This window comes from Telmatherina bonti (genome assembly GCF_933228915.1).
Source record: "Telmatherina bonti genome assembly, chromosome: 4".
Classification (NCBI taxonomy): Eukaryota; Metazoa; Chordata; class Actinopteri; order Atheriniformes; family Telmatherinidae; genus Telmatherina; species Telmatherina bonti.
In genome coordinates this window covers 37,687,614-37,699,467 of record NC_136622.1, presented here as the reverse complement: position 1 = coordinate 37,699,467, position 11,854 = coordinate 37,687,614, and the positions used below count along the sequence as shown (strand labels likewise).

Genomic DNA, 11,854 nt, shown 5'->3' with positions numbered 1-11,854 from the left:
AACTAATGAAAGTGATGCAACTGCTTAACTTGCAACAAAATCAGAGTGCAGCAGTGAAGAGATGCCGTTTCCAGATGTATCTAATAAACGTCGGGATTATTCAGTATCATGTCTCTTTGAGCTCCTGCAGGGAGATTTACTGCAACAAATGTTTTCAGCCTGCAGAAAGAAAAGTGGGTAGACGTGAGGATGTTGGTGCAGCGGTGGGCTCTTCAACACCTTGAGAAAGTTCTCGGACGTCAGTCCTCACAGCATCGACTGCATCGCAGGGCAAAGCTGAACCACAGCTGCCTGCTGGGGTTGCTGCTGCCACAGTGCCGTCGTGCAAACTTTCCTCCAACTGATCTATTTTCACACAAGACATCGCCGAGTTCAGACAGGATGTGGTCGATTCGATTTGTTGGCAGTTCCAAAGCAGTGTACTGGCATCAAGACAAGAAAAGACATTAAACTGTTTCTCTGTCTGTCTATACACAAACTCACACATTTAAATGTAAAATGAGACATACATATATATATATATATATATATATATATATATATATATATATATATATATATATATATATATATATATATATATATTGTTTTATAAGATCAAACGGATGGATGGATTGATGGATAGATAGATAGATAGATAGATAAATAGACAGGTAGGTGGATGGGTGGGTCGGTGGGTTAATTTCTTCTTCATACACAACATCGCTGTTGTTGACTGAACTGTAAACCTGAAACCACCACTAACATCAGACTGGCTGCTGATTGGTGGACCGGCCTGAAGCCTGAAACTGCAGGGCCGGCCCACTTGGAGGGTTTGGGTCGGCACTTTGGTGCAGATTGGCACACCGGTTATGGATATGATCTGTGTGTGTTCATAAAGTCTGCAGGAAGCCTGCAGGTCTGCAGACAGGATGGAGAGGAGTGAGATCGTTGCAGTTGTTACAAAGAAGATCATTGTTAAAATTTCTGCTCAACTTAACATCATCCTCTCCGTTTTATTCCTTTTTTTCTACTTCTTTGTTTTGCAGATTGACTTTGCTTGCTCCTGCAAAGAGCAGACTCTACAGTGTGCTGTCTACTTACTTCTGCCGTGTTTCCTCCTGTTTCTCTTCATGCTCTGGTTGGACAAGCCTTTTAAGCGAGAGTGGAGATACACGTGCACGTGTTCACGCTTCAAATGCAGGAAATTTCTCCTGAGTTTATTCTCATACCACTTGAAGGCCCTGATTGTGGGCTTGTTGTGGGTTGAGATGGTGTTAATAGACGGAGACTGGTACGTCTGCTGTAGGAATGATGGCTCTGAACAACAGGCTCAGTTACCCTGCCATAAATCCTCCAGGTCTGACGAATCAGCAATCATCGCTCAGCTGAAAAGCGCCTCACGGGTGAGTGTTTGGTTGGTCTCATTCTAACAGCTTCCATCTATAACGGAGAGCATTAAGCACCGACCACTGCTCTCTGTTTCAGGCTCATGGCCTCGCATTAGCTTTCTTCTTCGGTGTTGTTGCAGTCGTTTGGTTTTCGCTGGACTGGGAAGGAATTTTCTCCACCTGCTGGAAGGACCGGATGAATGTGAAGATTCAGCTGCACAGGCTCATTCTGGAAGAGAACGACACACTGCTGACGGAGCAGCTGAGAAAAGCCGTGAAAGCTAAAATCTCTGAGAAACTGGCTCATTATGTGGATGAAGAGCGGTGGGAGCGCTGCTTCCATGTTGCACATGAACTCATTAAGGAGTCCTCAGAACAACGTCGGGACCAAGAGACCAAAACCAGCTCTGATGGAACCTCTTCTCGCAGTGCAGACTGGGATCAGCCTGGAACCAGGTCAGACAAACATGTCCGGTCTTTGTTCAGTCAACTCATCTTTTTCTCCACATTTAAGTCACATGAATCCAGTCTGTGTGTGTGTGTGTGTGTGTGTGTGTGTGTGTGTGTGTGTGTGTGTGTGTGTGTGTGTGTGTGTGTGTGTGTGTGTGAATGGTTGTTTGTCTCTCTCTGTGGTCCTGTGACGGACTGGCGACCTGTGCAGGTGTACCTGTGTCTCACTGAGTGATTGCTGGAACAGACAAAGCGGTTAGGAAAATGGATGGATGGACATAAATCCAACACAGTTAGTGAACAGATAGTGAACAGGATGTAGATGCTTCTGTCAGTTAGAAATGCACACTGTCACACAGGGACCATCTCAAACTGGGAACCAGTTTAGGACCAGCATAAGACCAGTCCAGACCAGCCCAACACATGCAAAGTCTGTCAGGTTCACTGTGATTGGCTCAGAGTCGAATCAAAGATCCCAGAGACAAGGATGCATCACTATTATGTGAAAAGATGATGCTTCAATTTCATGTGTGGTTCACATGTAAATTTACACATCAACTACATGTGAATCACATGTTTCCTGCAGGGTTTACATGCTTTTCTTCAACTGTAACTCATCTCTGACTGAAGCAGCTTCCTTTCAGAAAATCAAACACCAAACGTTTCTTTCATGCTTTTTTCCCTCTTTTGTCCCGAAGTCTGAAGAAAAGCATCGTGGTCTCCGGAGGCCGACTGTCTGAACGCCGTAGTTCTGGATCCGATCAGGTGAATACGTCCTACTGCCACTGTTCTGAAGGTTTCCTCAACCTGGAGCTGATTTGCATCAAAACAAGATATTTAAAGATCATTTTAACAGTTCAGGATGTTTTAAAGGTTAATGAAAAGAAAAAGCCAAAGAAGGAATAGGAAGACAATGAATCCAGTTTTTTCAGTGTTCAAAAGAACTGTGTCAGACCACATGACTGTCATGCCTACAGGTCATCTACAGGTCTTACATCTGCAGGTCTCACATACCTCTGCAGGTCTTACATCTGCAGGTCTTACATACATCTGCAGATCTTACATCTGCAGGTCTTACATACATCTACAGGTCTTACATACATCTGCAGGTCTTACATCTGCAGGTCTTACATACATCTACAGGTCTTACATCTGCAGGTCTTACATACATCTGCAGGTCTCACATCTGCAGGTCTCACATACATCTACAGGTCTTACATACATCTGCAGGTCTTACATCTGCAGGTCTTACATACATCTACAGGTCTTACATCTGCAGGTCTTACATACATCTACAGGTCTTACATCTGCAGGTCTCATATACATCTGCAGGTCTTACATACATCTACAGGTCTTACATCTGCAGGTCTTACATACATCTACAGGTCTTACATCTGCAGGTCTTACATACATCTACAGGTCTTACATCTGCAGGTCTTACATACATCTACAGGTCTTACATCTGCAGGTCTTACATACATCTGCAGGTCTTACATACATCTGCAGGTCTTACATACATCTGCAGGTCTCACATACATCTGCAGGTCTTACATCTGCAGGTCTTACATACATCTACAGGTCTTACATCTGCAGGTCTTACATACATCTGCAGGTCTCACATACATCTGCAGGTCTCACATACATCTGCAGGTCTCACATACATCTGCAGGTCTTACATCTGCAGGTCTTACATACATCTACAGGTCTTACATCTGCAGGTCTTACATACATCTACAGGTCTTACATCTGCAGGTCTTACATACATCTACAGGTCTTACATCTGCAGGTCTTACATACATCTGCAGGTCTTACATCTGCAGGTCTCATATACATCTGCAGGTCTTACATACATCTACAGGTCTTACATCTGCAGGTCTTACATACATCTACAGGTCTTACATCTGCAGGTCTTACATACATCTGCAGGTCTTACATCTGCAGGTCTTACATACATCTACAGGTCTTACATCTGCAGGTCTTACATACATCTGCAGGTCTTACATACATCTGCAGGTCTTACATACATCTGCAGGTCTTACATACATCTACAGGTCTTACATCTGCAGGTCTTACATACATCTGCAGGTCTTACATCTGCAGGTCTCATATACATCTGCAGGTCTTACATACATCTACAGGTCTTACATCTGCAGGTCTTACATACATCTACAGGTCTTACATCTGCAGGTCTTACATACATCTACAGGTCTTACATCTGCAGGTCTTACATACATCTGCAGGTCTTACATCTGCAGGTCTCATATACATCTGCAGGTCTTACATACATCTACAGGTCTTACATCTGCAGGTCTTACATACATCTACAGGTCTTACATCTGCAGGTCTTACATACATCTGCAGGTCTTACATCTGCAGGTCTTACATACATCTACAGGTCTTACATCTGCAGGTCTTACATACATCTGCAGGTCTTACATACATCTGCAGGTCTCACATACATCTGCAGGTCTTACATACATCTGCAGGTCTTACATACATCTGCAGGTCTTACATACATCTGCAGGTCTTACATACATCTACAGGTCTTACATCTGCAGGTCTTACATACATCTGCAGGTCTTACATCTGCAGGTCTTACATACATCTACAGGTCTTACATCTGCAGGTCTTACATACATCTGCAGGTCTTACATACATCTGCAGGTCATACATACATCTGCAGGTCTTACATACATCTACAGGTCTTACATCTGCAGGTCTTACATACATCTGCAGGTCTTACATCTGCAGGTCTCATATACATCTGCAGGTCTTACATACATCTGCAGGTCTCACATACATCTGCAGGTCTTACATACATCTGCAGGTCTTACATACATCTGCAGGTCTTACATACATCTGCAGGTCTTACATACATCTACAGGTCTTACATCTGCAGGTCTTACATACATCTGCAGGTCTTACATACATCTACAGGTCTTACATCTGCAGGTCTTACATACATCTGCAGGTCTTACATACATCTGCAGGTCTTACATACATCTGCAGGTCTTACATACATCTACAGGTCTTACATCTGCAGGTCTTACATACATCTGCAGGTCTTACATCTGCAGGTCTCATATACATCTGCAGGTCTTACATACATCTACAGGTCTTACATCTGCAGGTCTTACATACATCTGCAGGTCTTACATCTGCAGGTCTTACATACATCTACAGGTCTTACATCTGCAGGTCTTACATACATCTGCAGGTCTTACATACATCTGCAGGTCTCACATACATCTGCAGGTCTTACATACATCTGCAGGTCTTACATACATCTGCAGGTCTTACATACATCTGCAGGTCTTACATACATCTGCAGGTCTGACATCTGCAGGTCTTACATACATCTACAGGTCTTACATCTGCAGGTCTTACATACATCTGCAGGTCTTACATCTACAGGTCTTACATCTGCAGGTCTTACATACATCTGCAGGTCTTACATCTGCAGGTCTTACATACATCTACAGGTCTTACATCTGCAGGTCTTACATACATCTACAGGTCTTACATCTGCAGGTCTTACATACATCTGCAGGTCTTACATACATCTGCAGGTCTTACATACATCTGCAGGTCTCACATACATCTGCAGGTCTCATATACATCTGCAGGTCTTACATACATCTGCAGGTCTCACATACATCTGCAGGTCTCACATACATCTGCAGGTCTTACATACATCTGCAGGTCTTACATCTGCAGGTCTTACATACATCTGCAGGTCTTACATCTGCAGGTCTTACATCTGCAGGTCTTACATCTGCAGGTCTTACATCTACAGGTCTTACATACATCTGCAGGTCTTACATCTGCAGGTCTTACATACATCTACAGGTCTTACATCTGCAGGTCTTACATCTGCAGGTCTTACATCTGCAGGTCTTACATCTGCAGGTCTTACATCTACAGGTCTTACATACATCTGCAGGTCTTACATCTGCAGGTCTTACATACATCTACAGGTCTTACATCTGCAGGTCTTACATCTGCAGGTCTTACATCTGCAGGTCTTACATCTGCAGGTCTTACATCTACAGGTCTCACATACATCTGCAGGTCTCACATACATCTGCAGGTCTCACATACATCTGCAGGTCTCACATACATCTGCAGGTCTCACATACATCTGCAGGTCTTACATACATCTGCAGGTCTTACATCTGCAGGTCTTACATACATCTACAGGTCTTACATCTGCAGGTCTTACATACATCTGCAGGTCTTACATCTGCAGGTCTCATATACATCTGCAGGTCTTACATACATCTGCAGGTCTCACATACATCTGCAGGTCTTACATCTGCAGGTCTCACATACATCTGCAAGTCTTACATCTGCAGGTCTCACATACATCTGCAGGTCTCACATACATCTGCAGGTCTTACATCTGCAGGTCTCACATACATCTGCAGGTCTTACATCTGCAGGTCTTACATACATCTGCAGGTCTTACATACATCTGCAGGTCTTACATACATCTGCAGGTCTTACATCTGCAGGTCTCATATACATCTGCAGGTCTTACATACATCTGCAGGTCTCACATACATCTGCAGGTCTTACATCTGCAGGTCTCACATACATCTGCAGGTCTTACATCTGCAGGTCTCACATACATCTGCAGGTCTCACATACATCTGCAGGTCTTACATCTGCAGGTCTCACATACATCTGCAGGTCTTACATCTGCAGGTCTTACATACATCTGCAGGTCTTACATACATCTGCAGGTCTTACATACATCTGCAGGTCTTACATACATCTGCAGGTCTCACATACATCTGCAGGTCTCACATACATCTGCAGGTCTCACATACATCTGCAGGTCTTACATACATCTGCAGGTCTTACATCTGCAGGTCTTACATACATCTACAGGTCTTACATCTGCAGGTCTTACATACATCTGCAGGTCTTACATCTGCAGGTCTCATATACATCTGCAGGTCTTACATACATCTGCAGGTCTCACATACATCTGCAGGTCTTACATACATCTGCAGGTCTTACATCTGCAGGTCTTACATACATCTACAGGTCTTACATCTGCAGGTCTTACATACATCTACAGGTCTTACATCTGCAGGTCTTACATACATCTGCAGGTCTTACATCTGCAGGTCTCATATACATCTGCAGGTCTTACATACATCTGCAGGTCTTACATCTGCAGGTCTCACATACATCTGCAGGTCTTACATCTGCAGGTCTTACATCTGCAGGTCTCACATACATCTGCAGGTCTCACATACATCTGCAGGTCTTACATCTGCAGGTCTCACATACATCTGCAGGTCTTACATCTGCAGGTCTTACATACATCTGCAGGTCTTACATACATCTGCAGGTCTTACATACATCTGCAGGTCTTACATACATCTGCAGGTCTCACATACATCTGCAGGTCTTACATCTGCAGGTCTTACATACATCTACAGGTCTTACATCTGCAGGTCTTACATACATCTACAGGTCTTACATCTGCAGGTCTTACATACATCTGCAGGTCTTACATCTGCAGGTCTTACATCTACAGGTCTTACATCTGCAGGTCTTACATACATCTACAGGTCTTACATCTACAGGTCTGACATACATCTGCAGGTCTTACATACATCTACAGGTCTGACATACATCTGCAGGTCTTACATCTGCAGGTCTTACATACATCTACAGGTCTTACATACATCTACAGGTCTTACATCTACAGGTCTGACATACATCTGCAGGTCTTACATACATCTACAGGTCTTACATCTACAGGTCTGACATACATCTGCAGGTCTTACATCTGCAGGTCTTACATACATCTGCAGGTCTTACATACATCTGCAGGTCATACATCTACAGGTCTGACATCTGCAGGTCTTACATACATCTGCAGGTCTTACATACATCTGCAGGTCTTACATACATCTGCAGGTCTTACATACATCTGCAGGTCTTACATACATCTGCAGGTCTTACATACATCTACAGGTCTTACATACATCTACAGGTCTTACATACATCTGCAGGTCTTACATACATCTACAGGTCTTACATACATCTACAGGTCTTACATCTGCAGGTCTCACATACATCTGCAGGTCTTACATACATCTGCAGGTCTTACATACATCTGCAGGTCTCACATCTGCAGGTCTCACATACATCTGCAGGTCTGACATACATCTGCAGGTTTTACATCTGCAGGTCTTACATACATCTGCAGGTCTTACATACATCTGCAGGTCTCACATACATCTGCAGGTTTTACATCTGCAGGTCTTACATACATCTGCAGGTCTTACATACATCTGCAGGTTTTACATCTGCAGGTCTTACATACATCTGCAGGTCTCACATCTGCAGGTTTTACATCTGCAGGTCTTACATACATCTGCAGGTCTCACATCTGCAGGTCTCACATACATCTGCAGGTCTTACATCTGCAGGTCTCACATCTGCAGGTTTTACATCTGCAGGTCTTACATACATCTGCAGGTCTTACATACATCTGCAGGTTTTACATCTGCAGGTCTTACATACATCTGCAGGTCTTACATACATCTGCAGGTCTTACATCTGCAGGTCTTACATACATCTGCAGGTTTTACATCTGCAGGTCTCACATACATCTGCAGGTCTCACATACATCTGCAGGTCTTACATACATCTGCAGGTTTTACATCTGCAGGTCTCACATACATCTGCAGGTCTCACATACATCTGCAGGTCTTACATCTGCAGGTCTTACATACATCTGCAGGTCTCACATACATCTGCAGGTTTTACATCTGCAGGTCTTACATACATCTGCAGGTCTTACATCTGCAGGTCTTACATACATCTGCAGGTCTTACATCTGCAGGTCTTACATACATCTGCAGGTCTCACATACATCTGCAGGTTTTACATCTGCAGGTCTTACATACATCTGCAGGTCTTACATCTGCAGGTCTTACATACATCTACAGGTCTTACATCTGCAGGTCTTACATACATCTGCAGGTCTCACATACATCTGCAGGTCTTACATCTGCAGGTCTTACATACATCTGCAGGTCTCACATACATCTGCAGGTCTCACATACATCTGCAGGTCTCACATACATCTGCAGGTCTCACATACATCTGCAGGTCTCACATACATCTGCAGGTCTCACATACATCTGCAGGTCTCACATACATCTGCAGGTCTTACATACATCTGCAGGTCTTACATACATCTGCAGGTCTTACATACATCTGCAGGTCTTACATACATCTACAGGTCTTACATACATCTGCAGGTCTTACATACATCTACAGGTCTTACATACATCTGCAGGTCTTACATACATCTACAGGTCTTACATACATCTGCAGGTCTTACATACATCTACAGGTCTTACATACATCTACAGGTCTTACATACATCTGCAGGTCTTACATCTGCAGGTCTTACATACATCTACAGGTCTTACATACATCTGCAGGTCTCACATACATCTGCAGGTCTTCCATGCCTCGGTGAGAGAAATAACCTTCTACATCTGTGAGGTATGATTTAAACCTGGAAAGGACCTGCTACCACCAACCAGGATCCACCTATGGCTGCTGATCTGCCCAAAATACTTAAAACAACAGAATTCACTGAGATTACAGTTAAGTCTTCTTAAAAACACGTAAAATGACTGAAAAGCTTCACAATCATCATCTGGTTCTGCAACGCGGTGAAGCAATGGATCAGGATGATTTTAATGGTTAAAATCCTACAAATGAAGGAATCTTTGCTATTTTTGGTCCAGACAGAAGTTCTTTAAGTACTTTATGTAAAGAAGGTACGTGGATGAAATTCTTGCAGATTTTGTACGTGGACACATTGCTGTGACAATCAGCAGAAGGTACAAATCTGAGGAGGAAGCAGAAATGAAGCAGTAACCTTACTGTAACCTGCTTGTTCCACTACATGGAGACATGAGCTCCATCATGTTCCAGTTTGCCTTGAAGTAGGAGGAAGAAGAGAACAGAACAGGGTCGGTGTGGAGTTGGCATGCTCGCCGCCTGGGTGCGGTTCCTCCTACCCACTAGCCACGCGTTTATCACTATGGATTGATCACTGATCACGTTCAAGTAGCTTCTGCTAAATGCAGAATATTTTATTCTTCATCCACACAGAGCACAACAGAACTAATGAAACTTTTCTTTTTCTTATCATGTTTTTAATAGTTTTAAATCACAACTGCTATTTTATCTTTAGCTTCTTTATCTAGATTGTTCAGAGAAACAGATCCTCCAACTGTTTTATAAACAGCTTTTGTCCTTTTAAACCATAAAGGTTTCAGTGTTTTTGCTCATTAGTTTTGTATGTTGAAGGTAAATACTGGAATCAGTCAGATCAGTAAATCTGAATTAAATTATTATCTTTTTTTTAAGCACATGCCTTTATTACCTCTCACCTTTTATTTTTTACAGGCTTTTTGTCTGTTCAACATACTGGTTTCCTCCCCTAAAGGAAACATACTTCTCCCAGTGCAGAACCTGGAGGAACTCCATCACTTTGTTTTCGCTTGTTTTTCCTGTAACGTTCCATCAGATGATGTTTTGTTTGTCCTCTTTCAGATGGACCCTCTTCAGCCAAAGTCTGACGACTCCTGAGGAATGTTGGGACTATTTACCACCAGGTTTCTACCAGACTTTTCATCTGGACTTGATCCTTTTAATTCCACGTTCCCTCCTGATGGTCTCCAGGTTTTCCAGAACGCCGCTGCAAGCTGATCAGAAAATCCTCCAGATCCAGTCCGGTACCGGTCCAGCTGCTTCCTGGTTTTTACAGAGTCCACTTTAAAGTTCTGGTCTGAAGATGTGGAGCCGACAGGACCGGACAGCTGAGACCTTCTGCAGGCCCCAGCAGGACCTTCAGACCATGTGATCAGGTCTGCTGGCTGTGGAAAGGTGAAGGAACCTCTGCAGCAGTGGAAGTCCTTCCTCTCAGCCGGAGATCTGCAGACTCCCACGTTAAAAAGCAGCTAAACGCTTCTTTAAACCTGTTTCTACGTGGTTTCATTTGGTTTTATCTTCTCTGTGTTTCCTTGTGAAGCTCTTTGGGAGTTTTGTCTGGAAAATTGTCTGCCTCTTGCCTTTGTGTGGGCGGGGCCATATTGTGTGGGCGGGGCCACCTTGGCATGATCACTTTTCTCTGAACACGTTCCACTCTGTTTAGCTTAGTTTAGTTTATTTAGGATCCCCATTAGCTGTAGCAAGCTACAGCTCTTCCTCCTGGGGTCCGGCACAGTTATAATGCAAAAAGCAAAAACTTGTAAAAGTTACAAAGCACATCAGCATTTCTGTTCAATCATGGAATACAAGCTTATTTACATACTCAAATCATTTTTTTTTATTTTATTTTGTAGTTTCATCCTTATGTACATCCATTTTTACATATTAATGCATGCATGTCATGTCCATTCATGTTATATTCAGTATTTTAACCATATTATTACTTTAACTAGGTCTTTAAAAATGTCTTGTTGCTGCATTGAACATGTCTTTCTGGTGATTCAGCAAGTCGTTTACCTGAGTGAGTGATACCCAATCCTCAGTGTTTCTTTGTTGCTTGGGACCCATTTTTCAATGTTGTTAGGTTAAGAAGTGGAGGTTAGAGCTCAGGTAATGTCCGCTGGGTCTGCAGGAGGTCTGCAGGGCTTCTAGTTCTGATTAAAACTTCAGGGTTGTGATATGAAACAGAGCTGACATGTTAGAGACACATTTCGCAACATTCCGACCTCCAAGTTCGGCGTTCCCGGCTCGTCTGAGGCCAGCGTTCAGGTTCTCGCTGTCCAGCAGCGCTGTATGTGAGAAACCACTAATCAGCTGGTTATGATGGAAGCATGTTCAGGTTAACTGGTTAATAAATTCCACTGAGCTTCTACTTTTTCTCTGTTCAGAAGGAAACAGTAAGACAGAGATGACAACATGTCGGAGGTGGAAATCTGAACCTTTATTTCCGACGCCACACCTCCCAGTAAGAAGAAATAACGAGCAGACGCCTGGTC

General features: G+C 43.3%; 1 long non-coding RNA gene across 1 annotated transcript; it reads left to right on the top strand.

Annotated features, from left to right (window-relative positions):
* Nucleotides 1-1,704: 1,704 nt before the first annotated feature.
* On the top strand, nucleotides 1,705-10,850 carry LOC306755175. Its single transcript, XR_013771287.1, has 3 exons — nucleotides 1,705-1,826; nucleotides 2,519-2,585; nucleotides 10,422-10,850. It is a non-coding gene; the product is annotated as an uncharacterized lncRNA (long non-coding RNA).
* The last annotated feature ends 1,004 nt before the right edge of the window (nucleotides 10,851-11,854 follow it).